The sequence below is a fragment of the Peromyscus californicus genome, unplaced genomic scaffold, assembly GCF_007827085.1.
Source record: "Peromyscus californicus insignis strain IS unplaced genomic scaffold, ASM782708v3 Scaffold_3__1_contigs__length_106647218, whole genome shotgun sequence".
Lineage (NCBI taxonomy): Eukaryota > Metazoa > Chordata > Mammalia > Rodentia > Cricetidae > Peromyscus > Peromyscus californicus.
The window spans coordinates 42,151,709-42,178,289 of NW_026294551.1; the positions used below are offsets into that span (position 1 = coordinate 42,151,709).

General features: G+C 40.2%; 1 protein-coding gene across 1 annotated transcript in view; it reads left to right on the forward strand.

The window, feature by feature from the left end:
* Myo1d (myosin ID) overlaps nt 1–26,581 on the forward strand; it is a 313,484-nt gene that overhangs the window by 157,598 nt on the left and 129,305 nt on the right. The gene's annotated exons all lie outside the window — the stretch shown is intronic.

The following is a 26,581-nucleotide window of genomic DNA, read 5'->3' on the forward strand; positions in this document are numbered from 1 at the left end:
TGCCTGTCATGTGATCAGGATCAAGGGTGTGTGCTACCACTGCCAGACTTTTGCTATGGCTTGCTATTAGCTCTGACCCCCAGACAACCTTATTTATTAACATACAAATAAAATCACATTTCAGTACAAATAAAATACTACCATACTCATCTCTTCAGATATGCCTCTGTCCAAAGGACCTGAACCATTCTCTCTCTCTCCCATGAACCACCATACCATATCTCTGCTCACACTAATAGCATCCATCTGGCTGGTACTGCAAGGTACCAGGTAGGCCTTGTTTTCTTGTTGGAGCCTGGATAGCCCCAAACCTGCATGGACGTCTCCTTGTCCCACTCAGGTCACCCTGGTGGTATGCTGGGCCATGCCTCCTCATCACAAAGATCTGCCTGTCATGTGATCAGGATCAGGATCATTATAGTGCCTGCCTGCCCGTGGCACCAGGCAGACTCCTGGTTTGTGCATTTGGCAGCATGGTGCAGGCTGGGGGATTTCTCTGGAGTGCGGTCAGGGACAGGGGGTTAGAATCCCCCTGGCCCCTGGTGAGGTGTGCACATTTTTAAGTACATTGAAGAATACTCAATTGCTTTCCTTTGTTGTTTTCAGCTGCATATACCAGACTAGGGGGCAGGGCCCTGAGCTCCTGGGAATGCTTCTGTCTTCACCTCCCACTTTCTTGCAAGCTCAGCTGTAGCTGTTACATGTTTATGTATCAGTAGGGCTATCAGCTAGTGTCTTACCATATTCCATGGAAATAGTAAGAGAAAAGTGGCGTGGTCAGTTTTGGAGTTTTATTGTTTTTGTTTTTTTGTTTTTCGAGACAGGGTTTCTCTGTGTAGTGGTCAGTTTTGGAGTTTTATTGTTTTTGTTTTTTTGTTTTTCGAGACAGGGTTTCTCTGTGTAGCTTTGCGCCTTTTCCTGGAACTCACTTGGTAGCCCAGGCTGGCCTTGAACTCACAGAGATCCACCTGGCTCTGCCTTCCGAGTGCTGGGATTAAAGGCGTGCGCCACCACCGCCCGGCTAGTTTTGGAGTTTTAAATAGATCTGTATCAAAGGGGAAACAGAGTAGCCAATTCAGAGCCTGATGCTATACTGTGGAGAAAACTAATGAAGGCCTCAGTCACATTAGTGGTAGCTGAGATGAGAGGAAATTACCAGACCATGAGAGTTGCTTGAATCGGAGGTTGATATGAGGCATAAATGAGGGGTTCCTATTCTTCTGAGTTGGGGTCCTAGATAGCTGATGTCATGAATGACTAAGATAGAGAAGGTGTCGTCACTGGCATATATTTTGCGGATATTAGTAGTGTAGGCATTATGTGTTTCAGGTGTATACGAGACATTCAATTGGAAATGACTGGCAGCCAGGTGGGAGTGGAAGGGAAGAAAGGAAGTAGCAGTTTTTAAATATGAAGTGACCAGTGTGTTAAAGTAGACTGGGATAAGCACAGGATACAGAACAAAATCTAAGGAACAGAGTCCTCCAGCAGGAAAGTGTATTAGACATTTATTAATAATCCTTGGAAGCAAAAACAGTCTGGGAAGGGATGTGTGTTCTTAATGAAGAAACCAAGGTGTGTTTATCTTCTGTAACATCTAGGAGACCTCAGCTACTGAATTTGAAAACTTATCCTGTATATTACTAGACAGTGTTATTAGAATATTACTATGTACAAGTACTATTCTAAAGAAAACTTATGATATTTATGATATAAGGCAACAGCTGATCTGCACCTTGACAAATGACAGCCTTTTAGAAAAGTAAAAATGCTTCAGCAAAAATTTAACACCGAAACCACAAGGCATTCTTCCCCTGCTGCTCTCAGCACCCTTCTTCCCCCACCCTGCTGGTGAATAAAATGATAACAACATATTTGGAAAATAATGATGATTTGTCAAAATCAATTTGTCTCTTACTTATCTTCTCATAGATATGGCAAATGTCATCTATTCCCCTTCCCCGGCCCACTCCCCCCACTACCAGTAAGTGTCCTCTGCCTCCCTTCCCCAACCCGTTCCCCACATTGGATACAGATGATTTGCTCTCCAGAAAGAGCAGCAAACCCGTTGCCTGGGTGATAGCTCATTACTACGGCAACCAATTTGGTGCATCAGTATGAATCCCAATTTTAAAATGTAATTATGCCAAGATGTGTACATATGCTTCAGATTTACTTAAAAGAAATCTGTTCCCCATTGGAAAGAAAATGTTTCCTGTGTTAGATGAAAGTGGGGGGGTGGATCTTCATTTTCTTCTCTCTTAGGCTAAAATACACCTTTCAGTTGAGTCTCCACTGTGTCAGGAAAACAGCTTGCTGGTTTTTCCCTCACTTTTGTTTTAACTTGAGATATTCCCTTTCTCAGACACTTCTCTCTTGAGACCTGTCACTCATAGCCCAACAGATGTTGTCTCCATGACAACACTGTCTGGCCCCTATAGGTGGTATCAGGAAATGGGGGTAGGGAGGTGGGGGGTGGAAACATGGCTACATTTTCATTGCTCTTTTCTTTTTTAATTGCTACAAGCTTAAGAGATTGACTCTTTGTAAAGCATTCATTAGTAAAAGGAAAGGGATTTAGTGAATAGATGTTTACACTAAATCACAATATTCGTGCTACCCCATACTCAGAGGAGCCCGCTCATGAATAAGAAACATAAAATCACAAGTGTAGCTGGAGATGTGCACAGACACGCCAAACAAAAGCCATCGAGTTGCTACTGAGCAATTCATTTTTGCTCTTTCCTTAACAGAAATGATTGTTTAAAGATACAAAGGGCGTATTTGGGTGCAAGGAGTATTTAGTTACCTGTCTTATTAAACATGCCTACTAAATCATGTAATCCTTGCAACTCATTAAGTTTCCCCTTTATTGAAACTGCCAGGAAGCACAGGGCTTTATACTCAGCTCCAGAAGCCATCTTCAGTTTGGGCTTTCTAACATACTTACTTCCCTCTCCTGCCTACACCTCTGCCCCACTGCTTGGCCGGCCTTCTCTGATTCCTATGAAGATCCAAATATTTTATTATAATGGCTATTCACCACTTCATGAAAAATAACTGCCATTTAAAGGAAAGAATTTCTAGTTGGGGGGGGGGGGTTGGTTGTTTTGTTTTGTTTGTTTGTTTTGTTTTTCAGAGCTGAGTACCAAACCCAGGGCCTTGCGCTTGCTAAGCAAGCACTCTACCACTGAGCTAAATCCCCAACCCCTGTTGTTGTTGTTTTGGTGGGGGTTTCTGTGTGTGGTGTGGTGTGCTGGGGATGGGCCCCTGACTTTAACATTTGCAAAGCAAATGTCTTATCATTGAACCATAATCCCTAGCACAAGTTAAAAAAATACTCTCTAGCATACTTAGTTTGTTCACATATCTTTAACCTAAGGAACTTTAACTGTTTAACAAAGTGAGTATGTAATGAGATCTATGTCGTCGAAGTATGAGCACTCAGTGTTGACCTGCTGCTTGTTCTTCTTCCTCTTGCTTAGCAAATGTATGAAACTACTGCACATGATGTATGTGAGTCAGAAACTGCCAGTGAAGCAGAACTGATGAGCTCCAGGTTCAGTTACAGTCTCAAAAACTAAGGCAGAAAGCAATAGATGAAGACACCCAGAATCAACCGTTAGCCTTCACATGTGTGAGCAGGCCTATGCTTGCCCACTTACAAGCATGTTCGTATACAGAAATGAACACATGCATACATCATACACATGTTAAGTGGTGAGAGCTTTCCAGGGGGGTAATTTAGCAATATGTTTTTTTTTAAATCTAAAAATGTGTTTCCCTCTATCCTAGCTGCTCTACTTCTAGTAATTAATATTAAGGAAAGTCTTTAAAATGTATATAAAATTTATTTGTAAGAAATTTCTTATAACATTTCTTATGAAAGTAGAAAACAGTGGAAAATCTTAAATGTTGACACTAGTTGTATATACTAGACATCTATGCAACAAAACAATACAACTTAATAACAGTAACTATGTAAAAAAAAGAACATCAAAATGTTCATGACAATGGTAGGTGAAAATAACTACTATACAATAAGATGCTAAGTATGATTTCTTCTTAACCGTGCTGTTCATTTTGGAATTGTCTGCTCACATACTCATAAGTGAAGTAGAACTGATAACTCATTTTGGGGGCAGGGCTTTGTTCATAAATAAAGAAAATTTAGGACTATTTTTATCCAGTAGTTTTATCAGAATGTCTTAATGTTGCCAAACATCATGGTCTATCCAAATTTAGTAGAGTAATGGGAGTCTGTATTTTTCTTTTTAAGAAAATCTAATTACTTCTGATATGGTGCCGCACGCCTTTAATCCCAGCACTTAGGGGGCTGAAGCAGGTGGATCTTTGTAAGTTTGAGGCCAGCTTGGTCTACATAGTAAGTTCCAGATCAACCAGGCCTACATGGTGAGAACTTGTCTCAAAAAAAAAGAAGGAAGAGAAATCTAATTGTAAAATAAGATATTTACTTAGGGTATTTCATTTAAATTAGGATATTGAATATAGAGTTGTAAGCTAATATAGTCAGGATAGTCAGCTATCTTAAATGGCTTTATTTTATATTTGTATGGATAGGAAATGAACCATTTGCAGAAAATAAGTTGATGAATATTTTTGGAGAACTAAGATATAATCAAGCGGTTATCATTTAAGTTCACTTTTACAGGCTGAGTTCTTTGTGAGTTTATTGAGCTTTAAATGAATAGGTTATAAATAGAAACAACGTAAAGCTGTAATCTCATTTCAGCCTAAATTTTTAATTAAGTTTTCATTAAAAATAATACATTTTGAATTTTTATTAAAGATAACATCAGCCCAGTCATTGTCCAACTCTCTCTTATGCACAGCTTTAGAACTCAAAGTCATGTTTTATGCACTGTGCATGGGTATTCTCATATGAAAACCAGCTACATACAACATGGAGATGCCCCAGCCCACTCTGAGTGACCTGCCAAGCTTCCTTTCTTGACTCTTTTTTTTTTGTTTTGTTTTGTTTTTTGTTTTTGTTTTTTTTGTTTTTCGAGACAGGGTTTCTCTGTAGCTTTGCGCCTTTCCTGGAACTCACTTGGTAGCCCAGGCTGGCCTCGAACTCACAGAAATCCGCCTGCCTCTGCCTCCCGAGTGCTGGGATTAAAGGCGTGCGCCACCACCGCCCGGCCCTTTCTTGACTCTTAACTGTACAACATTCTAGTCTGAGTCAGTAATGTTGTTCATCTATTCATAAACCCTTCAGTCTTACAAATTAAAAACAGACTCTTCCAGCATCTTATTCAACCAACTACATCTCCTCTCATACAAGGGATGGCATCGTTGTTCACTTTACTGAATCTGCTGACGTATCTGTATCTCACAACGGTGTTTTTGCATGTTCTGCCTGCCTTGTTCTCAGTGTTCTTCAAATGATAGTGTCTCCCACTGTAGTCCTCCCAGTGAAACCATCTAGATAGCTATCTTTACTTCTCTCCACTGGTTTTGGGGGGGTTAAGGTAGTGGATTTAGTGGGAGACAGGACCCATGAGCCCATGTCATCCTCACTTTTATCTGTAAAATTATAGAGTTGATGAGGCACATTTGTCGTAGATGTGAGACAGTATGGGAAATGTGTTACTGATAAGCTATACATTGTGAGTTATGAGTAGGAATGATTCAAGGTCATTTCTTTAAAATTGATACTTTTTTTCTTGAGTGAACAAAAAGTACAATCTTAGGGATTGTATGCCCCCTGGGAATGTGCTGCAGGTATGAATGTCCCTAAAGTACACCATGAGACATCAGGGCAGAGAATCTCTCAGCTAGGTGATTTATAAGAACATAGCGCTCTCTCTCTCTCTATATATATATATATATATATATATATATATATATATATATATATATATATATATATATGCTGTGTGTTTTATAATTTCTGTGCTCTTTACTCAGTATCTAAATCTTTTGTTGGTTTGGTTTGTTGGTTTGGTTTTTCGAGACAGGGTTTCTCTGTGTAGTTTTGGTTCCTGTCCTGGATCTTGCTCTGTAGACCAGGCTGACCTTGAACTCACAGAGATCTGCCTGGCTCTGCCTCCCAAGTGCAGGGATTAAAGGTGTGTGCCACCGTCTGTCTTATCTCTTCAACTAGGTTAGCTGTAGTTGAGGGAATGGCATCCTGATACATGAGTGATTGGGTTCCACACAAGACCACCAGCATAGTGCCTGTTACAATCTCTTTCTGACTAGCTAGCTTTTTTATGTACGAAAACACAGATACTAGTGAGTAGTTGAGAGCTATTATGTACACTCAAGTGAGACCCCTTAACAATACCAAGGAAATGGAGTAATTAGTATGTGCAAGAATTATTCTAAGCTGAGAAAAAGTCTCAAATCTTTAATTCTTCCCAAGTTGAATAATCACTAACTTCTTGCTGATGTTTAGCCTCCACTGTGGTCTTCCTAGCCACAGATAGTTCTTCACTTTAGTTTACCATAAAGCATTGGGTTCCAGTCTCAGCTCCACGGGACAACATGTTTTGATCATGTGTGGCTCAGTTTCCTTGTGTGTAAAAGGGAAATGAAGCTGTACTTAGGAGTATAGTTCCGAGTGTTAGATGAGTTAATATAGTTGACATAGTCTGAGTACTCTTTAAGCACTCTACTTTCTGTTACTACTAATACTGCTGATTTGGATTTGGGTCAAGCTATTGCCTCACTATGCTCTATAATCACATTGTTAGTGCTTAGGACTACTGGACATGATTGTTACAAGCGTGGTGGCTAAAACAGTGGAAAGGTATTCTTTCACAGTTCTGGAGGGAAGTTTGAATTCAGTATACTGAGCCAAAAGAAACTGTTACAAGAGTTCTCTCCAGAGGTGGTGAAGGAAGTCAGTCCCCTACCTCTCCCAGCTTCTGGTAGGTACTTCCATTCCGTGGCCTGTGGGTACATCACTCCAATCTCTATCCTTGCCATCCACCTTCATGGAAACAGTGCTGTCTGTTCTTGCATCTTCAATTCTCCCACTGCCACATCCTTGTCAATTATGTGACTTCACTTAGGGTCCAACCAGATAATCCAGGCTATTCAACCCTGTCCAAAGCCTTACTCATGTAAACTCTTAGACTGTTACCATGTAAAATATGTATAGTATTAATATCAATCATCTCTTAAAAGCTCAGCCTATAAATATTGTGTAATTCCTTGGGTCAGAAACATCTGGACTAAGTCATGTCACCTGGGTCCATATTTTCTTCAGTGCCATTTAGCAAACCAACAGTCTTCAGTCTGTTTACCTAGCAAAGAATTTACAGACTAGTTTTCACTTGTAAATTCACGTGTGGGGTTCTTCACTATTCTTCTGGAACTCAGTCTAGCAAAATTAGAGGAAAAGGCCTAAGGAGATTTATTTCTCTTAAAAGTGAGTTGAATCTACTAGATAAATAATGTCTACCCTCAGTCCTCTGCAGTCTGCAGTGTGGAGACTGTTAGTGTTTATCTGTGGAACAGCTGAATAAAATTCAGTTCAATGTGCCTCCTAAGTAAAAAAACAGAAAATAAGTTATTGTAAACTGACTCATGGAAAAGTAGAAAACACCCTCGATGGTGGTGTTTTGTAAAGAAATGGTATTTTTCCACCAAGCATGTGCTATCTGATTTCCTGTCAACCACAATATATAAAGCAGAAAAGGTGTGGGAGAGAAATGATTGATGCACATACTACATTTCTTTGCACAGTTTCATTGGAGATTCTCTCATTTGAACTGGTATAAGAATCGTGACTTTACATTTGGAAACATCCAGTAAAAATGGAAACAGAGGATATAGAAGACATCAGGGCTTCAAACTTATCTCCCAACTCAAGTAACAGGTTTCAGGGATTGGAAAGAAGACATCATTTAGAATCCCTTATTCAGCCTACTGCACTACCTAGAACTTAGTAAATGGAATAGAATTTGTTTCTTGCTTGTTTCTGGAGTTTGGCCAGTCTTACCTACATACGGGTTGGTGCCATGTGTGGCTCATTCTTCTGAAGTTAGTGGATTATAGAGCCATATTCTTTTCATAGAGAAGACAAGGTTGACTTAAACATATTTCAAGCGCTTTGGGTCATGTCCATGTACATCCCATTGGCCAAAAGTAGGTGACATCAACAGGGTCATCCATGAAGGACAGGAAGGAGAAACTCAGTGCTTGCTGGGCCATAACATAACCAATTCCAAGGTGTATGAAGATAAACATGACCTAAGTCTAAGTCAGCAACAGACATATGTGGGAAAACAAATTATCTGGTGAAAGTATAGTTTTCTCTGGCTCTTATTAGGTGGGCAAGGGGCTATGTTTGTCATGGTCTTGGTCCAACCAAATATATTCCCAAATGAGAAGAACCTTGAAAACACTGTTGCATGATTTTTAAAGTGTAGCGGTTAACTCTCTATAAGCATGGGAGCTCTTAAGATTGCCTGGGCCACCTGCTTCTGCAATGTCATGACTCTCAAGGGTCCATGCCCGCTGGGTCACCATCCATAGGAAATTCCCACAGCAGCTGCAGTGAAGCCAGGGCTTTGTCCATGGCTGTGTCCTCTTTTGTCACCTTTGCCAAGTGTTGGAGAGCTAGCTAATCAGTCTAACCCAAAGATGGCTTCTCTTTTGGGATGAGAATTTTAAAATAAGTATAATTTAATTTTTAATTTAATAAACTTTATTTTTAAAAACTTGAAAATAAAAAGCCATATAACCCTAATTATAGAAATTCATTGAGTCATATAAACTTTAGGTCAATAACTTTGGTATTCGATGTGATGTTTTTACTTACAGATTTTTGTTAATTTCAGGACCAGTATAGAATTAGTCAATAATTTTCACTTATTTTTGTTTTTATAGAATTCCCAGTCTTCCCTCCCCCACTTCTCTTCATTTAAGCATTAAGAGGAATTGTTTTTCTCACAGGCCCAGTGAAGGCAGAAACAATACACATTAGAGCTCATGGGCTTTTTTCTCAGCCACTTCACTTCCAAAGAGAGTAGGGGTGGGCATTTTCCTCAGTCGCTTGACAAATGACACTTGGGTATTGGATTTTGTCAAAAAAAAAAAAGAAGAAGAAGAAAAATAATTTTTCATTAGACTCCTAAAACTGAAATGAAGAGGGAAGTAGGCAGTTAATTTATAATATCTGCATTTTATACTGGGAACCAGCTTAACATGAAGATTTTACATTTTTATTGAAATCCTTTTGCTCTGAAAGGAATGCTCACCGAAACACAGACTTTCCCATTTGTCAGCTCTCTCAGTGGCCAGGTGTCTTTCATGTTGGTGTTTATTCATGCTAGACTGCTCTAGAACATGCTGCTAGACTGCTCTAGAACATGCTGCTAGACTGCTCTAGACTGTGGCTGTCAACATTGCTCTTAAAGTTCTCTACTACTTAAGAACATGACTGCTGCCTAGTCTCTACTGTCTTGAACATTCCCGAGTGGCTTGGCTCTTCCTCATGGCTGTGCAAGAGGATGAACTCTTCTTTCCAAGCTCTAATAACCCCACAATTACTGAGCCCTACTTACAACTCCCATTTGACCGTTTCTCAGACAAGCAACTCTCATGTATAATAAATATGCTTAGTTTATTCAGGCCAATAATGATTAATTTAACACCTGTATTTCCCATCAGACACTTTTTGGAAATACAGTCCTGAGTGAAGCAGGAATAGACCTTGTCTTTGTGAGGCATACATTCCAGTCAAGGAGTGAAACAAACCATGTGAACAAAGAAATAACTACAAAATGTGTAATACAGTGGAGGAAGGTCCCTCAGGACCAGGATGCATGTAGCCAGGGTGCTCTGTGAAGACTTCTTTGAGGAGGCTTAAAGAATGGCAAGGTCTGACCCTAGGATTAGATCAAAGAAAAAGAGGACTAAATCCAAAGAAATGCACAAGCCAAGATCCTGCAAAGACAGAGCTTGATCATTTGAAGGCCTTCTGTGCAGCAGCCTGGCTGTGTCTGCACTCCCACCACCTTGCACAAGGCTCAGTGCAGCAGGGTTTATCTCTGTGCAAGGTGTCAGCTGGAGCTTGGGTTTGGATTGAGTTTTTGTAAGGACACCTGAGGGCAACTGTGGGAGAGTTCCATGAAATATTCATCACAAGCAGTCAAGAAGGGACCAAAAAAAAGACCAAAAGGAAGGTAGATTTTGATGATCCTAAAATAATTCCTTAGATCATATACAGACATAACTATAGGCAATTTAGTGCTGGTGTTTACTGGAAAGGCTGTCTGAAGTTGAGGTAGATGTTCCTGACTCTACAAAACTACTGGCTTGACTGGTATGTTAACTGTGGCAGGCTCTCCACTGTAGCTTAAGTCTTCTATAATCAAATAATTGTGTTATGTGGGTGCACACAGCTGCATCTCTGTCTCTATCTGCTCATCTCCCCAGCTTATTTCCAAGTAACTTTTTTTTTTAACTCGGTGACTTTTTAAATTTGTTTCAGAGATATTTTTCATGAAAATTTGATGTTAACCCTTCTTAGTGCCTGACCAGAAGGGAACTAGCTGATTAACACCCTGCCTACTCATGTAGAAATGGATCCACCTTTATTATGTCCATCGGCTATAGCTGACAACTAATTTGTGTTCCAAAGAATCTAGAGCTCTTATAGGCAGTCCACACTTGTAAATTACAGATAATCTTTAGAATATACACTACCAACTGCCTTTCATAGAATGATTAGGAGATAAAAGCCCTGGCTGGGAGTCCTCCCATCCCCATGTAACTTACATCTTAAGAAAAGCATAAAATCATTTTATGGACACATACTTGATTTTAGATGAGGGACATCATTTCTAAATATAGCAGCAACCAAAGAATTGAGAAAGCCAGATGTTGACAGCTGTTCCTGCCCAGACACTTACAGCTCTTAATTCTCAAAGCACATCACTACACCATTCCTGTCCAGTTGCAGAAACAGAAAATTGCTGGCCAGACTTAATGAGAGCCGCTGGTAGCAAAAGTCGATGAGCGTATACAGAAGTGACAACTAGAGTTCAGAAGGCCAACCTGTCAGAACTAAGGGTTCTGTTAGAGGAAAACGTCATGCAAGGAGTTATGGAATTACTGCCTTTTGAATGAGTTGGCTGTCTCTTGTAAACTTCTTGTGCAATAACAGATATGAGTCTCCCCATTTATCATGTATTTCCATGTTATGTGTACATGTAATCTCACGATTGCATCTCAATCTTGGGCAAAACTTTCCTTATACATTTGGGGTAATTGGATAACTGTCCCTAGCTGTGTTTATTTTTCATTAACATATATCTGGCCAGGGCCATTCTCCAGACAAAAGTATTTCAGCAACGATACCTTTTTCCAAGGACAAAACTACACATAGATAAACATTAGCTCATCTCACCCACAGATAGAAAAAAGAACCACTAATAGTTAAATCTTCAACTCCTTATTTTTTACACAAGACCCTAACTTAAGAGATTTACTGCTTAAATTCCTGGGATGATGTTTTAGTCATTTGCTAGTTACTGAGTTAAGGCGGTTACTTCCCACTGACCCAAGGCCAGGCAGGTGATAGGTGCCAAACTTCTTTCTTGTGCAAATTAAGTTGTTTTTTTGCTGTTGTTGTTTTTCTTTTTTAAAAAAGTTTTAATTCCTCCTCAACCAGATGCTATTTCTAGATTTTCTCCTCAGCAATTACTCTGAGTGAAAGTGCTTTTACTAACCAAATGCTACATGCTCTGACATAGGTTGCTTAGCCACCTAGCATATGTCCTGCTCCCTACCAGAAAGCAGCTTCAGCCAGGACTAGCAGGGAACAGCGGCGCCAAAGACATTTACTTTCTTGTGACTTATTGACCTCTAACATTCTACCTAGCCATTTCTAGATTATAGTTTGAGCACATAAATTCCCTAATTGATCTTAGCCTTTAGTTGACCCTACCAGAGAACTCCCTTTTAGTCACTCCCCTTTTGGGTTGTAATTGGAAACTGACAATTATTGCTTTATGTGTGGATCCTTATCACCTCTTTCTGCGACCCTGAAAACTTCAAACCTCACATTGCTTTGCCAAAGAATTGCTGCATATGAATATATACTAGTTCTCTGAGAGCACTAGAGAGAATTGATTGAGAAGAACAAAGATGAGGACAGAGACAGAAAGAACTAGATAGAGATGAGAGAAGAGTAGGAGGGACTGAGAGCAGGAGGGACTGAGAGGAGCTAAGTATGGGAATAGAAAAGAAACTGTGTAGATAGAATTGACTTAGAATAAAGTAAATGGACTAAAGAACTCAATGTGCTTAGATTCATTGAATATACCTCAGATTAGAATCCTCAGCTGGTTGTTAGACCCTTCCACGGACCCTGGGAGCAAACAATATAGGCTGGACCTATTATTGTCTGCGTTACAGACTGGCATAGGAAATACCACCTTCTTACTTGATCTCGCGCCCTCTTGTGGTTGCAATATTGTAGTTAGCAATTTCAGCAATCCAGCTTACTGTTCTGGGAGGGGCACTACTAAATCCTTGGACAATTTCAAAAGACCTGGGAGTAGTGGGGTGTTTGTTTTGTTTTGATTTCCCCCAGAAACACTGAGTAAAATTCTTGTCATGTTTTATTGTCATAAACTAATAATTATATCAAGGATGTGGTAAAAGGCAAAATGCAGTCTTATAAAATAAAAGAAGGCTAGCTTATTTCATATACAAAAAGTCTTGCAGTTACTATGTAAAATTATAAGTATGTGATGGCTTTTTAAAAAGAAAAAAATGAGCCAGGCGATGGTGGCGTACGCCTTTAATCCCAGCACTCAGGAGGCAGAGGCAGGTGGATCTTTGTGAGTTCAAGGCCAGCCTGGTCTACAGAGCAAGATCCAGGAAAGGTGCAAAGCTACACAGAGAAACCCTGTCTCGAAGAAAAAAGGGGAAAAAAAAGAAAGAAAAAATAAGGAAACCATTTTCAAAAGAAAAATTTCAAGCCAGGCATGGTGGTGCAAACCTGTAATCCCAGCACTCCAGGAGCAGGATGATCCTGAGTTTGAGGACAGCCTGGATTACACAGTGAGACGCTGTCTAAAAATATTTGACGGTGGGAGGGAGGGTGGCAGGTGGCTAGGGAGATTGCTTAGGGGTTAAAGTGCTTTGTGAGGACCAGAGTTTAGATCTCCAGAACCCATGTAAAATGCTAGATGGGGTGTGGTAGTCCACCTGTAATTCCAGCTTCTGAATGCACAGAGATAAGAGATCCCAAGAGCAAGCTCACAAGGGAGACTAGCCATGTCAGTAAGCTCTGGGTTTGATTGAGAGACCTGCTTCAATGAATAAAGTAGAAGAGCTGTTAAGGATGATTCCCTGCATGAACTGGGCATGCATTCCCTCATGTACGTGTGCTCACACATGCAGATATACATAGACTCACATCTGAAAATGGTAAAAAAATATTTTTCAAATGGATAATGAAGTTTTTGATTGAATAACACTATATTTAAAGTAGTTTAATTGTTGTAATAATATCAGTTTAGCTAGTTCTCTGTAACTGTTTATTGATAGAACACTGTTGCTCAAACTGAGCATTCATGAATAAAAATGTATTGATGTATGACTTAAATGTGCCCCAAATTTATCTCCTGCTTTTTGATTTGGAAATGAGTACTTCTGAAAACACAATTCCAGTTCTAGAAACCTTGTTATGAACCATTTGTGCACATGAATTTATATATGAGGGTAATGCTGTTATTTATAACTGCAAAGAAAGAAAACACAACACACAACAGGGTATTGGTTAGGTGTTCCATTGGATTGTCTACTATGGGGACCTTCCAGAGCCACATTATAGGATATTAGATCACATGAACAAACAAAAAGCAGTACAGACCATGTGATGGTTGTTATATGACCTCACTTTTTATGAAATTTTATATAGACATAAAAGAAATTAATACACTTGACTTCATTTCTTACAGCCTAATGACTTCTGTAAGGCAGCATAACATTAATAGTACCAACATATTTACTGAAAAAAATGCTTTAAAAATGACTGACAAAAATACAATCTTCTTTTGTAAAGACCCTACACAAATCAAAATTGGAAGATAAAAGAAATAAATAAAAGAAATGCACAGATTTAGAAAAGGAATTGCAAATGGCTGATGAAATAGGAGTTTATGCATAAAGTGATAGATGGCAACAGTAATGGAAGTTGGTTGAAAAATCACTCATTCTTGTTCCATTATTTTATGTTCTTAATATATAATAGGAAACCTCAAATTTCAAAAATATGTTATAAAACACTTCTTTGGAAAGAAATAGATGACAGGATTTTTCAAAACTACAAGTATAATGTTATATTTCCAGTAGAATTTGCTCTGTTTTTTGTTTTATTTTACTTTGTATTTTGTTTTTGTTTTGAGATGGAGTCTAATGTAGCCCAGGATGGCCTCTAGCTCACAATGTTAAAAAAAAAAAAAAAGATGACCTTGAACTTCTGATCATGCTGCCTCTAACACACACACACACACACGGATCTGAGAATATAGACATACACACAGACATGGAGCTGAGAATACAGGCATACACACACACACACACACGGATCTGAGAATACAGGCATACACACACGGTACTGAGAATATAGGCATACACCACCATGTATGTTTTATGCAGGGATAGAGATCAAACCCAGGGGCCTCATGCATGCTAGACAAGCACTCTATCAGCTGAGCTACGTCCTTAGCCCAGGGTTTTCATTAATAAAGATAGTTAATATCTGTGTGCGGATATAACACTTGAACATCACTGAGCACGTTCAGTATTTCCTTTTAGCTGTATTTTTCAAGTATAGTTCCATTTCTTTGTATCAGGACAGCATGAAGTACTTGACACACTGTGTCTTCTGCTGTGTGATAAACCACCTGCCCAGGTAGCCAAGCATGGTCCCTGAGCAGTATCTCGTTGTTGTAATTTATTGGTGACTAGTATTGGTCCTCTTATTTGACCTTTATGTTCAGCTTGTTTGTGTGAACTGCCATTGCTGAAAGGTTTCTGTCCATAATGAGTTCCTTTACCTGCCATTCCCCCTTAGCATCAGTTACAATATAAGAATAGAAGTAATAAAGATGAAACACATTTAGAGTTCCTTTACCTGCCATTCCCCCTTAGCATCAGTTACAATATAAGAATAGAAGTAATAACGATGAAACACATTTAGCTTCTAGCTTAAGTAAATAAGAAGTCTTTTCCAGGTTATTCCCTTTCCCAGTATCTGAAATCCTCTCTCAAGAAGTGTATTTATCCAGCTTCATTGTCATAGTGGTTCATGGTGCTAAGTTGGGATGCCAAACTACGGTCAGGAACTCTGGTGTCTCAACAAACAACCTTCTGGCACAATCCTCCATAGCCTACTCCAGAGCCAAGCTGCTAGCAAGAGCTGTGAATATCATTTGAACTTCTCTGCAGAAGTTTGTTTGGTTCATAGGGCTGAAACATGTTCCCAAACCAAGCATTTAAGAATGGAAGTGTATATGCCCAGACTTACCCTAAGTTTACGTCCTACTTTTTATGATGAATTATTAATGAGAGAAACAAAATAGCACATTTACAATCAAGCCAAAACTAAGTCCTCTTAAAAAGCCTGTCCTTAATTTGTCAGATGCCTAGCACAAGATGAGTGCTAGTGCACTGTTTTCCCTCACCCCCCTAAGCCACGGCAAAAGAGACCTTTGAGATGACACGTACTCCTTATCGGGAGCTGTTACAGTCGGTGGTAGATTCCCTAGTTAACCATCCAGTAGAAGATGGTCAGATGTCGAGGGTAGAAGAACTTGAAGCTTCTCCCTGCAGAGCAGGGCTCTTTCTATCCTTGCAGAGCCGGTCAGGGAGCTGTCCACCTGAGCAGTGCTGGACTTCCTAGCAGCGACCTTGCTCTGAGGTACTGGACACTTCATTCGGCTGGAGCCTTTTAAAGGGGTTTTTAATAAAAAGCAATACTAATGAAAGGCCAAACATGGTGGCACTTACCTTTAATCCCAACATTCAGGAGACAGAGACAAGTGGATGTTGTGAGTTCTAGGGCAGCCAGAGCTACATAGTGAGACCATGTCTTGAAAAAGAGGTAGAGTCAGGAAGTGGGCTTCATAATGACAGTTTTGATCAAATATATCATGTATTTTGACCACATTCACCATTTTCCCCTCCTGTCCTCCTCCCTACTAGTTTTCCTCCTCTTCCCAAATAGACCCCTTCTACGTTCATAGTGTATGTGTATAATATGAGATCCACATATGAAAAATACATGGTATTTGTGTGAGTCTGGCTTATTTCACTAAGCATGTGATCCCCAGTTCCATCCATTTCCCTGCCAATGAAATCATCTCATTCTCCATGACTGAATAAAATTCCATGGTGTGTATACATCACATTATCTGTGGATGTTTCTCTGTTATGGACACTAGCCAGATTCTATGTCTTTACTACTGAGGATAATGCCTTAGTAAACATGACCAGGCATTGCTATAACCTACTGACTTAGGTCTGTCTTACTTTTTAAGGAGTTGGTTGTTTCTAGTAACCTCAGGGAGGGATATATAGGTGCCTCGTCTTTCCTCTCTGCTCCCTCAAAAAGCCATCTGTACCACAGGTATTTGACAATGGTTTATAAAATGAAAAAGACATCCATAGGTTTTAGGTACATCTATAGCTGCCATAATATTTTACAAGTCAAAAAAGATTGAAAGAGAAAATTATCTAAATGCTAGTTTTATAAAGATACAAAGTATTTTCCAACTAATGCAGCAATAGAAATATAACTGATATTTAGATGTGGAAACTTAAGTTACCTGAAAGATAATTAGTATTATTGCTAGAGTCTAACTCTCATGCCTTTAGGCATATAGTAAATGTTGTTTGTTCTTTTTCCCATTAAAAATGAATTATTGTTGATGAATGTTTAGTATCTCAATTGGGCCTATATGCTAAGAAGTAAAATAATTACCAATTTCAAATACTATATTTTTCCAAAATGATGATCATGGTTAATTCTTAGTTAACTTTTTTATGAATGCTAAGGGAAAATCGCTCAGCTATCATTGAGTCTACTCTTTTTATATTGCCAAATTTTAAATTATATATTTTCATCCATCAAAACCATTTGCCAAAGTGACGATTCACTCTCTTATGAAAACCCTGACTCTGTTGTGTAATTCCTCACAGCAGTCCATCAGAGCACAGTGAAGAAAGCCCCAAGTAACAACAACAAAATAATTTCCCTTCATAACCCTAAGATAAGGCAAAGTTCTTGAGGTGTATATGGTTGTCGGCAAACCATGGTCTACCTTTTGGTAAGAGCCTTAGCTGTAGTGTATAGATCCCTTTCCATCTCTCTGTCACAACATCGTAAACCTCTTCTCGTGAAAGCTTCACAACAGAAGTTCTCTTTGTGCCATAGAAAGAGAGTGTGTCGGTTCAGACTTGGTGATTTGGGGACTGTCCACCTTCACACGAAGAGTGCAGACTGGGCTGTGTTTGAAACCAGCACTCCTGTTGACTGTTTGAAAAGCTCAGAGAGAAGGACAGATGAGACTGCCTGCCCTGTGGACATCACACTGCTGCCAGTGTGCCTCCTCAGGAGACACTGTGGTCAGTGCTGGAACTAGACAGCCTGAGACACAGCTTTAGTATCTGCTGTGAGGTCGTCTGTTTAGACCACTAAGAGAGTTAAATGAGATAACATATGCAAATCACCTTACATGGAGTCCTTCCCCCAGGCTGCCAGCTGATGAACCCAGTCAGTTGTTATGTAAAGGACTATGATTAGACGAATAGACACTCCATGGAGATGAAATTTAAGGTGGTGCCAGAAACTTAATCAGGGTAGATTATTTTCATCACAGTATTTTTAAAACTCAAATCAATGGGGGGTGGGGGGGTCGGTTACCAAAACTCAGAATTTTAAATAAAAGCAAGATCCACATTCTTCATTTTTTTCCCTTTTTCCTCAGGTTCTGATGTGACTCAGTCTGAGTATAGCCCTGTGTAGTACTCTCTGTGTAACTCCAGAACTGAGTAAAAAAAAATTAGCTTAGTGTTCTTAACTTCCAGTTTGTTTAACTAGCACAGACTCATCTACACACTCAAACACTCAATAACATTTTCAGTTTGATGTATATACCTTCACCTGTGTTCAGAAAGCATGGATAAATAAGGAACATTTAGATCACCAATTCAATTTTAAATTTTTGTGCATTTATTATTTGTGTGTTTATGTATGTTTAGTACATGTATGCCATCGTACAAGTGTAGAAACCAGAGAACAGTTTTGGGGTGTCTGTTTTCTTCTCCTACCATGTGTGTCCCAGGTATCAAAATCATGTCCATCGGACTTGGCAGAAGGCATCTTTACCTACTGAACATCTCACTGGCCTACTACTTCAACTGTAAATGTGTGTCTGTATGTGTGTATACATACACACATATAAAGACCATTTTCACTTAAGGAAAATTTGTTAGAAATATATCCTTCAATTTCTTCTCTATAACTTAAGAACAATTTTTAATTTATTTTATTTTGAGATGATTATAGATTTAGAGAAAACTTACAAGGTTAATGTAAAGAATTTCTGTGCATCACCTTTCCCCTAGCTGCCCCAAATGTTAAATTTTTCTGTATTTGCTTTGTCATGCTTGTTCTTGGGTCTCTGTGTGTGTGTCGATGAAGCGTGCACACAGAGACATAGCTGTATACAGATTTTTTGTGTACATTTGCACTTGGCTATCTAAGGGGAATTCCAGATATTATGTGTCATTACCATAATACTTCATTGTGTTTCCTAAAAACAAAGAAAAGGTAAATAAATAAATAAATAAAATATGTGATCCTTTGGAAATTGTAAATGAGGGATAACTTTTCCTCTCTACCTGTTGAAGTCTAGTAGCTAGGGTCTGTAAGCTAAATGAACAAAGGTTAGCAGAAGAAAGGCGGACAATTTTTATTAATGTTAATATTTTTACATGCATAGAAGCTTCACAAAAAGAAAGTAGTGAAAAACCTAAAGGAGAAGTGGTTAGATGAGGAGGTGGTACCACTTCAGCAAAGGGCAATGCAATGTGCACTAGACAAAAGAAAGGGGACTGGGGGTTATAGGCCAGTACCTGGGCAGGTAGTGAGGAATCGATAACCAGAGGAGGGAGCAAATGGAAGATAAGGTCCTTTGTAGAAAAAACCTGATGCAAACACTTCTGAGTATAGAGACTTCCTTGCTGAGCTGAGTATTCTTATCTTCCTGGGAAGGAGAGTCACTTTCTCATTGGAAAAAAACGTATGACCTACTTTTAGGCAGGTGGTAGAAGGCAGAGAGCCTTCCTGAATTTGCTTTTCTTGGTTTCTTTCCTTGTGCCAAAGTACCATGTTTTAGAGAGGCACACACTGATTGTGTTCAAAATGAGGTGTCTACATATACAGAAATGTCTACAGTCAAGTATGTGTTAAAAATATAAATGTTATGTAAATGTATATGAGAGGCTTATGTATCTAGAACATCTCAGGCATCTATTATGCTAATGTGAGTTGTAAATTTCCAAAAAAGGAGTTTCAGTGTCCAGCTTTTCCAAACTTAATGAATATTAAACCCCCACTTAAAGGAACATTGCAAAAAGCCTTTTTCAGAATTCACAATGGGGACTCTACAAAAGAAAGACATACCTTTAGCTGGTTCAGGGTTTTTGAGTATCTAGGGAACCATTCAAAACTGAGAACATTTGTAAGCATCTGGCTCAAAGATGTAGTAGGTAATTTTTTTAAGGAGACAAATTTGAAACACCCCACAACTTTCGATCATCTCAAACTCATAAGACTTGACCAAAACACTATAGTTCTCTACCAAAAAGCAGTGTAGAACTGTCTTGACCTGGAAGATTGTAAAGTTCAATTTTGTACCTTTGCTTTCAAGCAACTAAAACCAAACAAAAGCAAGCAGTCACTTCAATACAGTTCCACAGAGTATTTCCTTTCAAACAAGATTGAGTCCTGATATCAGTCCCTCAGAATTACTAAGCCTGTTAACTGAGGCAATTTTGTTTCCTTTTGTCTGCAAAATAACTGCCGTTTAGGATGGGGCTAATGTTGAGATGTACCCGTAGGAGTAAATGACCTCAAGTTAGAATTGCAAGGAGATTGTCAGATCCTGTCATTGCCTTGCTGGAGTCAGTAGTGAGCAGCAGTGGGCTGCACACCATGTCAGCTAAGAGATCTGGGCGAGGCTGTACTTGAAGTATGCAAGCCAAAACAAAGGTTCCTGCCTCAGATAGTGTTCCAGATTCTGTGACAGCAACTCAAGGATGGACTTTTTTTTAATCTCATTGTGTGTGTGTGTGTGTGTGTGTGTGTGTGTGTGTGTGTGTGTGTGCGTGTGCGTGTGTGCGCGCGCGCGCGAGCAATCACATACACCATACCACATCTGTGAATGTCATGAAATAATCTCAACTGTCATTCTTTGCCTTTCACCTTGTTTGGAACAAGGTCTCTTGGGGTTTTTTATTGTTGTTGTTGTTTGTTTTGTTTTTCTGCTCTATACCAGGCTAGCTGGCCTGCAGGTGCCCAGGACTCCCCTGTATCTGCCTTCCATCTCTCTGTAGGAGCACTGGGATTATAGATGTGCTTGCATCTGGCTTTATGTGACTTTATGTGGATTGTGAGGATTCAAACTTGGGTCCTCATGTTTGAGTGTCAAGCACTTTGCCCACTGAGCCATCTCTCCAGCCCAGGATAATCATTTTTTTAAATTTACTTCTTTTTATTTCACATGCGTTAGTGTTTTGCCTGCATGTATGTCTGTATGAGGGTGTTGGATCCCCTAGAACTGGAGTTACAGATACCTGTGATCTGCCATGTGGGTGCTGGAAATTGAACCCAAGTCCTCTGGAAGAGCAGCCAGTGCTCTTAACCGCTGAGCCATCTCTCCAGCCCCGATCATTTCTAAATTATGTTCTACCAGGCATACCTCCCCATCTTACCCCACCCCACCCCGTGACAATAGTTTGGTTCATCAGGATGGTTTATAATGGTAGTCATTCACATGTGCTTCTCTGTGTCTCCTTTTTAAAAATTGTTTTACATTTGTTTATTGACTGAAGATTTAGTTACCTCATTGCTTTTTAGATTTCCCACCCATCGGTCATCTTAGAATATTATTAGTTTATATATAATACTGAGGGGTTTTGTTTCAGGAATTGTACTAAAAACATATATTATACCCACTAGATTTTATCTTCTTGATACATACTAATTTGCCATTCTGATAAAAATGTTTTAAAATAGCACACTGGGTCTTTATTAATTTCATTCCTCAAAGAGATATTTTAGGAAAAGAGGAATATTTTTCTGTCTTTGAGGCTTGCTTTAAAATAACTCCGGGGAGAACAATAGGATATGTGTGACATGAAGGCAGAAAGGGGTCTCCTGAGGGGAAGAAGGAACCTGTGAAGGAGCTAGGGGAGGGCAATGGCAGATGGACAGGAACAAAGTATAATTCTGTATATGTATGAAAATACCACTGTGAAACCCACTTCCTCCTGTGCTAACCAAAAAATTAATTTTAAAAAACCCTTTCTAGGGCTGGAGAGATGGCTCAGAGGTTAAAAGCACTGGCTGCTCTTCCAGAGGTCCTGAGTTCAATTCCCAGTAATCAATTGATGGCTCCCAACCATCTGCAATGAGATCTGGTGCCTTCTTCTGGCCTGCAGAACACTGTATACATAATAAATAAATAAATCTTTTTTTAAAAAAATTCTTTCTAAAAAGCTCTTAGAAGGGGCCAAATTGGATATAACTATCACATTCTAAATTGGGTAAAGTATGTGAGTATCAATGATAAATTATATGTGTTTTACAGTTTGCTCAAAGTTCACCCTGGTACTTAAATATACCCTCTTAACCACTACTACTTCTTTAACAGATATAACCTGTTAAATTAACTAGCTGGGCATTTGAGCATAGAAATGGAGAAAGGCCCTCTAAAATTGTCCCTAAATATGGATGGCTTAGGAAGCTAAATTTTGAAGAATTCTAATTGTGGGAACCAAGAGAATACCCACTCCAGAGAGCACTAGAAAGGTCTGAGGTAGTGATTTGTACTAAACATAAGACAGAAAGACCCAGTGCCCATGACAGCTAGAATAAAAATGAAAACAAAACACATGAGACAAGCTGGCCTCTTCTGAAACTAAAGCAAAGGTTCATAATTGACCTGTAATGAGTGCCAGATGCTGCTTTGAAATGCCTGACTACTGAGGAAGTGTGACCCAAAGGAAAACGCAGAATCCAGATGCTACTGGGAAACCCTGACTAGGGTAGAGATTGTGTTTATATCTCCTCTCCACAGCCCCAAAACAGCAGGGTAGTTCTAACCCGCAAATAAAGCCACAAGGACAAGCAGAGCCATAGTGCACATGACAGCAGACAAGCAATAGGAACAGTCTTTGGAAGTGAACACATGGTCACTGCCCCAAGAAGGTGGAGAAATTCCTGTCCGCAGACAACAAAAGCTGCCAGTTCCTCTCCCAGAGCTGTGGGAAGGACCAGGTGCCTTCTCTACTGAAGAAAGAGACTAGTGAAAAGCTGAGTAAAGAAAGGACTACCAGGGCTCCTTTCAGACACCAAAGAGCTGGTGACTCCCTCAATCTCATTCTCATAGATGACACCAAGTTTACTGCCTAAAGACGGTGACTCAGATAAGTCCTGGGCTTGGGGACACCAGACTCAAGAGAAAGACACAATACTGAATCCACGAATATTGAATGAAAGAGTAGATAGGGAAGAGTGAGACATGCGCCTTCCCTGTCTCTCTCTCACTCAGGGAAACCTAGTAGCAAAGAGAAAAGTGCTTTGCCATATTTACATTCCAGAGTCCCTCACAAATGGCTAGTCCCCAGCCACTGTAGGAAAGTCCACCATCCATAAAGCTCATGAACAGAGCTTCCAATTGGGCTGTCTTCAGCACAGATAACCAAGATCCCCAAACACCCGAGGAATGCAGCTTTAAACAGAGCTGCAGAGTTTGTGCAGCTTTAAACAGAGATGAAAAATGAAAAGCTTTTATACCATAATCATCATTATCATTGTCTTCTCTTTCTTTTTTTCTTTTTTTTTTTTTGGACAGGGTTTCTCTGTGTAGACCAGGCTGGCCTCAAACTCACAGTGATCAGCCTGCCTCTGCCTCCTGAGTGTTGGAATTAAAGGCATACGCCACCATGCTGGTCTACACCTTAATTTTCATCCTGCTAACCCTTGGATGGAAAATCAGCCGCAACACCCCCACACAGACACATGAGGGTTCATGGAACAGTCTTCTTAATGAGATGCTGTGTTTGCAAAGCAGAAACAATACACTTTCAAAGTAAATGTCATACTATAATTATAAAGAAAAATGCATGAGCCACTTTCTCCAAGGAGTCCTAAAGAATATGCCCTCAACTCTGAAGCCAAACAGGAACAACTTCATATTATAAACTTGCAGAAGTGTCATCCAGAAAAAAAGAAAAATTGGACCCAATTGGAAGAAGGGTACCAAAAAAAAAAAACCATCAATATATTCTTCAAAGAGAAAAAGGGAGCCTGGAGAAGTACAGGGGGGTGGGTCTGAAAAGTCAGAGCTGCTTTGAAGGTGTCAGCATTCACTGTTAAAACAGAACCCTCTGCTGAAAGCCTTTCTTCCACCCAAAAGACTCCTGCCCCAGGCAGGAAGAGTCAGCAGGACTTTCTGTCTTCCCTCCTTCTGGTCTATCCAGAAGAGGGTGAGGAATGGGGAAGCAGCTATTAGCAGTTACTGTTACACCTGTTACAACCAAGAAATGTTCTCAAGATGAATATCAAGCCACAAGCCACATAGTTCCAGACTTAGTGAAGTGATTATTTCTGAGAATTAACGAAAGACTATACCAACAATGACCCAAAACCAAGACACCTTTCCTGTCCGTCCTGGGTAGCTAGAAGACTGGGTACAGGAGGCAAACCATGGGTTCAATGCATCTTGTAGATGGAAGCATGGAGTAACACCCAATAGAGCACTATCTGAATGTGGAAAAATGAATGGCTTACATTCCTTAACGAGTTTTCAGGTCACATTGACATGTGACAGAAGCAAACATGTCTGCATTTACAGAAAAAAAAAAAAAAGTCCTGCAGCCTGCTGGTGACGGAATAGACTTTGAAACCGTCCTAGCAAGCTCTGACAATGGCCAGGCACTGTTTCCCTTTTTCCATGTCTCTATTCACCCTCACAGCACTGAGGTAACATCATCACCATCCCATCTTACAGGTAAGATGTCTACAGTGCAGAGAGGTGGAGGGACTTGCCCTTGTCTGCTCAGCTGTTGTGAGGGCACCAGGCTTCGGACAGGGGAAGTCTGTGCCCAGAGCGCCCTGTCATCTCTGCCCCTGCACCCTGAGAAGCAGACGTTTTAAGCAACTGCTTTGTACTTCCAAGGATAATAAAGAGAATAGAAACCTACCAGCCATGTGGAAATGGCTGCAGAGAAGGAAGCCAAGACGAAGCTCAAGCCTCAGTAAGCCAGTATGGAGGAGTGGTTTGTAAAGGCTCGGGGCAGGAACTGTGCAACAGCCAAAGGAGCATAAGGTCACAGGGAACATTCCAAGAAAAAGGCTCTGTGGATGAGCCTGCCCTCTAAAAAGTGTCGCTGGTCACTTGATGGGCCTAGGATAGCACTTGGTAAAAGTTAGCACAAGGTATACTAAAAAGTTAAGTCAGAGGTTTTAGAAATTTTACTCATAGGTCTAAACTATGGGTAAAAGCACATTTACAAGGTAATGGGAGCATAGCCATACTCCCTTGTCCAATGATAAGCCCATTTTATATGCCATACACAATATAATGCAATACATGTGGGTGTGAATTATTCTCTGTATGGTGTATCCTAAAAAAAAAAAAACCAACCCCTGAAAGTAACTTGACAGCTGTCGAAAGGACAGAGTGTGAGTGGTGGTGAGAGAGGTGAATGTCCACTTTTTACTATCAGAACAAAACAGTATGTGTGTATTATCTGCAGATACGACAGCGGGTCCCAGAAGAAACTTCTCTGGATGTTCTGTATGGCAAATGTGTTGCTGATTGGTCAATAAATAAAACACTGATTGGCCATTGGCTAGGCAGGAAGTGTAGGCGGGACAAGGAGGAGAATAAAGCTGGGAAGTGGAAGGCTGAGTCAGAGAGACACTGCCAGCTGCCATGATGACAAACAGCATGTGAAGATGCCGGTAATCCATGAGCCATGTGGCAAGGTATAGATTTATAGAAATGGATTAATTTAAGCTGTAAGAACAGTTAGCAAGAAGCCTGCCACGGCCATACAGTCTGTAAGCAATATAAGTGTCTGTGTTTACTTGGTCGGGTCTGAGCGGCTGTGGGACTGGCAGGTGAGAGAGATTTGTCCTGACTGTGGGCCAGCAGGAAAACTCTAGCTACAAGAAACAGCTGAAATAGTTTGTGAAGAATGAGCATGTAGGGTAGAGAAGTACGGGCAGGTGTCAGAGAAAGATCTTTTATTCTAAGCATTTTTATACTTTTTTTTTTTTAACAATCCAAACCCTAGATAAACCAACAACACAAATGAACTTGAAGACTGTCCTTGAAAAGCACTCCCAGAATGTTTTTTAAAGAATCTAACCAAAACTGTTTAATAAAAAGCTTTATAAAATACTTCTTGGGAATTAAAAGATTGACTTTGTACATAGAATGGGCACCAGAAAAGTTTTAATTTCTCCCCTCTGAAAGGCAAAGCCACAAACAGTATGAAACTTTAAAAATGTGTTTTGCCTGAGAAATTGAATCACACACTTCCACCCTCTAATTGTGTTCCTTTGGTTTCTCAAGATACCAAAGAAGGGGCCTTTATTTTAGCACTCGGGTGGGGGCGTAGCACAGCCATCTGTACAGCACATTCGGCTACAGGAAGGAGCCCCTGAGACTAAAAAGGGCTGCTGTGCCCATGCCACGTGAGAGAGAACGAGAGGGTTGTCATCGCCTCCCTGTCTTCCAGTACTGGCCATTCGTGAACTCTAGATTCCCATCACACATTGCTCACACACCACGTTTCCCTCGTGTGTTGCGTTTTTCTTAACCCATCGGGCTCCCTTGATAACCTCCTCCCATGTGGTGTGCAAACAAATCTGTGCGCACACACTGCCGCAGACTGTAGAGGGAGAACATGACCAGCTCACAGTGAACACTCGGAGTCTGCCAGAAGACTTGAAACAACTAAATAAAGGAGCCAGTGCAGATGCGTCTTAGGAGAGTTTGGGGAGCAGAGATGGGGATTCAAGAGGAATTGCAGGAAACCTGAGAGAGAGACTGGAGAACCCACACTGTAGCCTTTGAATTTAGGTTGAAACCAGGTCCGGGACAAGGAGAGAAATAAGGACGGGACTGGGAGGTTAAGGCACAGCAGTGAATAGAGAAGCAAGGGAGGTCTGGGGGTAGCAGTTAGCAGGAAAAAATGGTTAGTCATCTGAGGTCACAAAGACTCCACAGCAGAAAAGAACAGAAAAGGGAAACAGTAGGGAAGAAAGCAAATTTGGTGGTTGAGAGAC